The 5,591-nt window shown below is 34.5% G+C and overlaps 1 pseudogene; it reads left to right on the top strand.

The window, feature by feature from the left end:
• Positions 1-7: 7 nt before the first annotated feature.
• On the top strand, positions 8-1,940 carry LOC113090169 (deleted in azoospermia-like; annotated as a pseudogene).
• The last annotated feature ends 3,651 nt before the right edge of the window (positions 1,941-5,591 follow it).

Genomic DNA, 5,591 nt, shown 5'->3' with positions numbered 1-5,591 from the left:
TTATATTTTACCTGAGGGCAAGATGACGCCCAAACACACTGTTCGTCGGAGGGATTGACATGAAGGTAATGACGCTGATGGGAAACGAAGCTTATACTCCGTTTCGTGACTTTATGGTCAAACTGTACACATGTTTGGTACAACCACTATGCCATGTTTTTATCAAACGTAGTCCCCAAACCGGTACTTTTTCGACATGTGGACGAGAACGAGATCAGAGAGTTCTTTGCCAAGTACGGGTCTGTGAAAGAAGTGAAAATCATCACTTATCGAGGAGGAATATGCAAAGGGTGAGTGAGAGTGGATTTTCCCTGCTGAGAGGAAAGTGATCAGCCTATGCTGTTTTAGTGGGTTAAAACTGGACACATCTAGCCTAACCAGCTCAAAAAGTGTTCAAAAATCCTTTTAAAACCAGCAAGGCCTGGATACCAGCTAAGACCAGTTAACCAGCTTAGACTGTTTAGCTCACTTTTTTCTTGTCAGAATAGTTTTCTAATAGGTCATTCAGAATATTGTACATACTAATATTAGCATTTTTCCTGAACTAATTTAATTTGAATCCAGATTTTACCAGCTATAATTATTGTGCATTGCATCAAGTCGCCCAAATGTTTCTTTTGTCATTTTCACTTTCATGCCATTCAAAGAGTTTCATCTTAGAACAGCATAGACGTAAATAATAGAATTGTCGTTTGTGACATGAAACTATCCCTATAGAATGTGTCTTGAAACCGCTTTCAAAAAAAAAAAAAGTGTCTTCTGTCACATCTGATTAGTTTCCCATCTTCCACACAGGTATGGTTTCGTTATTTCGGCGACGACGTTGATATCCAGACTATCGTTGATGTAGGTCACTTTTACTTGTCTACGTGAATTCATCTTTTCTCTTTTTTTTGTCTGGGGTTGATGTTGTGACGGTATCTTGACATCTCGTACATTTTAATTTCTTCTACAGCAGCAAATCAGTTTTAAAGGGAAAAAACTCAAACTGGGACCTGCCATCATGAAAGAGCGAAGTTCTCGTGAGTCCCTGCATGTTGCGCCTGTTTGGTCTGTCTTGTGCAAAAGTGATGGAATTTTAAAAATATCTATATTTTTTTATTTGGTGCATTGTATTTGTCAATTGTTTTCAGTTTCGAGAATTGGTTGTGGACTTATTGGAAATACTCAGATCTTCTAAAATGATTTCTGCAATGTAATCTTAACAACCTAAAATTAATGTAAATTTCGATCATTTAAAATGTTGAATTCTATTTCTTAGGTTCAGTGTCGTCTCCAATGATTGGTCCATCACAGTGGATAAGCCCCACCCCATATGTGTACTGCAGCTGCTGTCCCCCAAACCTGGCCCCGCCCTCACCGGTCTTCAATGGAGGGAATCAATACATGCAGGTAACTACAGTGTTCATACAAACCATGATACTATGCAGATTAACATCATGCGGAGGAGTTGGATATTCTGCTTCCTACATTTTGCATATTCCAAAGATTGTAGAATATCATTGTTTTTCTACGTGTCTGCCTATCTTTTATAGCCTTATTCGTACTCCAGTCCCTCCAGGATTTATTGTCCCCACAGTGCCCATGAATTATGCGCAGACCACATATGCCTACCAGGTACATAATCTATTGCTTTCATCTCAGATACACACACTTGGATATCTTGTGCTAACGGTTCATGCAGCTTTATTTATTTATTTATTTTTCCTCTCTGGTTTTACAATATAAAAAATTTTAAAAACTTGATTGTGTTTGGTTTCAGTATCCGGGTGCCACAGTGGTGTGGAGAGCAGAGGACAAGCTTGTCAATCAGGTCAGCTCCACTCCCCTTTTTCTCTTGTGGTAAATAAAGGATTGAGAGCAAGCGGTTGAAACCATAAGAATCTAGTTTACAAAAGATTTGTTTCAAATAGATGCCGTTCTTTGGACCAATTATCTAGGAATTTTGGTGTCCGCATTCCACACAAATATTACTTTTAATACTGATAGTAATGTTTCTTGCGTATTGATTCTGGAGGATCTTGTGACGCTGAAGACTGCTGAAAATTTCAGTTTTGCCATCATGGGAATAAATTAAATGTTATATTGAAAATAACAAATATTTGGAACTATATATATATAATATATTATATATATATATATATATATATATATATTATATATATATATATATATATATATATATATATATATATATATATATATATATATTATATATATATATAATATTATTATTTTTATTTTTTTAAATGCAGCCTTGGTAAGTGTATAGATTCTTTAAAACACTGTGTAGTCTTACTGTCCTTTTTATCTATTAAAATGCACCAGTAATTTTTGTAGTTCGTATTGTAGTGTTACCACTTTGTTACACATGTTAATCACTTTAGCTAACTTTAGTTAGCCTAGTGTTCTTGCCTTGCGCATTAAATTAAGAGTGTGTAAGCTAGTCCAAAACAGCTGCCTCTAGCATTTTAATAATGTCAGTGTAGCAGTAATGTCAGTGTAGCAGTAAGCACCGGTTTACTTAGTCTGTGCTAGAAGATCATTGTCTGAGATTTGCTAAAATGCTCTGCAATCAAGCCCATATATATAGGGCCATACAGTTAATGAAATAACGGGATCAACTACGACAGCCTACATCGCGCATATTATATATATATATATATCAGTTGTGTTTGATTTGTTGCCTATGGTTTTGTGGCAGAAATGATTTAATTGTATTAGTATTTATTTGATAAGTAGATAGTAATAATAGTTTTATCAATTACAAATATTTTGTCTAGTTGTAGTGAAAACCTCCTTTGTTGTGTAATATGACGTGTATCTTATCCCAAATGAAATCGAGATATTAGTGATGTGAACCTTCAGGGCTCTAGGAAATGAACCAGATGCACTATCAAACTTCATTTCTTCCACACGTGTGAAGAGTAGCTCTGAGCAACTACCTCCAAATATGATACATGTCAATCACAATGTGCCACCAGACTGCAAGCATACAGTCTTTATTATCCATGTTAATGAAGTGTTTGGAGTCTGTACCCATATTACATTTGAACTGTTGTTCTGGGGTAAGCCTTTAGATGGCAATGCTGGCTTAATATGAAAAGTTGCAAACACCTGAAGGAGAAAAAGAATGCTAAAATTGAAAGGCTCATCAATAAGAGTTTGATTTCTCTTTCAGAATTATGTGGATTGTGGAGTCCAAACTTTGCTAACCCTTCTGTAGCCTTCAATCACAAGCACAGACTCCTTTTCTTGGTAAGTTTTTGTGCACCTAAAATGAAGATCAAGTCTTTAGTTTCACAAGTCACTCGCTTCTTATCTTAGGGTAGACTCCAGTAGAAGCAGAGGACAACTTGGAGATAAAGCAGTGAACTTTATTGTGCTTTGAAACACCATTGCAGATATGTTCACCCTGGGTGTGATGTGAAGGTGCATTTTGAGGAAATGACTGATTTATGATCATATGATCATACTGTAACTAATGCCTGACACATCCACACTGAAACAAGACCAGCTTTGTTTGCTTTTGCTTATTCAACCCATTCTTTTTGTATTGTCTTTTTTTTTCTTTGTCATGGCCAACTAACTTTAAAGGCACCTTTTAAGCTCACAAATGCATATTTATATTTTATGTTTGCTTATTTTAACGTTAGACTCACTGTTGGTGATGTATTTAGGTAACTGTTCTGATGTGTTCAGTGTCTTTTTCTCATTTAGACTGGGGAGTGTTCACTGTTAGTTTTATTTTGGGGTTTTCACATTCAGGGCACAAGTTTGGTTATTGCGCACCAGGGTACAGTGGCTTTCCCCTCCTTTTTTACTCTGAATCTGCTTTCATCAGTTGTCGTCACTGTACTTCAATTAATTTTTCGTTAACACTTTTTCTTTGTTGGTGCAGTTAAGAGGTTTAAAAAAGATCACTGCATTAATTAAAAAAATACAAATCTTCTTTTTTTTTTTTTTTTACTGAGCCCTGTAAGTATCAGCAGGTCACGGGACGGTTGACTTGTTTTAAATTAAAGCAATGATGGAATATTGATATCACTGTGAACACAGTCATACTGCATCTTTCTATTTTTTCAACACTTTTTGCACCAGTTCATTTTAATTGAGTTTTGTTTTATTTCTTCATTTTTTGGAAGGTTTGTAAAGTTACGGGTATTGTTGTTCTGAACACAAACCACTGTCATTTTATTCATGGAGTTGTAACACTGTTCTTATAGGTTTTTCTTAAGGGGAGCTTTGATTTAATAGCTGTAGCATATTCATCAAATACTTTTTAAAATCCAAACCTAACTTGTATTGAAATCTTGCAGTTTTATGTCCTCATTTCCCATGGCTTCATGGGAGTTGTGGTCTCTTATTGTACCATAGTCTGATAGCTTCTAATCACTGTACTCCGGGTTTGCCGTGTGTGTATGTTTTGGGTTTTGATGTTGGCATTGTACGGTTTTTGCTGTTTTTGTTGTTAATAAAAAATAAAGTTGCATTTATTTTTGCTTTATAAAGGTTGCTTTTTTTATCGTAATAAGCACAAGGTTTGATTTAAATGTTTTGTTGTACATTGTTACATAACTGTAACTTAAAGTTTCTGTAGCATCCTATTGTTTGTTGCTGTGAAATACCGCTTCTCAAAACCCATGAATATGCTTTAACATGGATCACTCTATACAGTAAGTGTTAACATTTAACAAACCTCATTCACTTAGGAGTTGAGACTCTATGCTTAGACCTGACAACTTCTGGGCTGTTTGACGAGAGTCATTTTATTAGCTTACTCTTCAAAACTGAACTGGAATTTAAATAAAAAAGTTATATTGGTACATCTAGAATACCTGTCATCCTGTCTCTTTGAATTTCATAAGTGTTATGCTAACTGTCCTGAACCATAATCGGTGTTTACGGTGGAAATATACAAAGTATGAAATAATAAATAAATAAAAAATAACTATTGTCTTTATTAGGGTTATTGTGCCATATAAAGGAATCCATAGGATAAAAATAATAGAAACTTGAAATTAATTAAAAAAGCGCTTATAAAGTGGACCCGCTGTGGCGCTATATATATATATATATATATATATATTAAATTTTTGTTAAGGTTGCGTTTAATGAATAAGAAGAAACTGCATCTCAAAAAATAATGGAAAAGTTCCCTTTTTTTTGTAATTATTTTTTTTAAGATAATGTCTAATTTTCCTAAGCTGTACGTCGTAACCATCGGAATTAAAAAATATATATATATTGAAATCGTGTGCAATTAATCTAGAATATAAGAAAGTTTGCTTTTTTTTTTTTTTTTTTTTTTTTACAAAAAAATAAAATAACTTTTTAATGATGTTCAGATTTTTTGAGGTGCAGCTGTATTTTCTAATGCCCTTTTTCAGTTTCAGCACATGCCCCTCAAAAGGTCTGTGCACGGCCCTGTTACCATTAGTCAAACTTTTCTGGACCCGGTTGCATAAAGCACCTTAAATATAATTTCCCGTTAAGTTCCCCTACACTGGGTTTTAGTGTGTACTAATATATTTTTTTAACTCAACGTATAGTTTAAGTGTACGATGTTGATGAAGCGAGAGACGAACTGA

The sequence above is a fragment of the Carassius auratus genome, unplaced genomic scaffold (genome assembly GCF_003368295.1).
Source record: "Carassius auratus strain Wakin unplaced genomic scaffold, ASM336829v1 scaf_tig00053133, whole genome shotgun sequence".
NCBI classification, from domain to species: Eukaryota; Metazoa; Chordata; class Actinopteri; order Cypriniformes; family Cyprinidae; genus Carassius; species Carassius auratus.
Note: the sequence above shows the minus strand (reverse complement) of the source record. Positions and strands in the feature narration are given on the sequence as shown.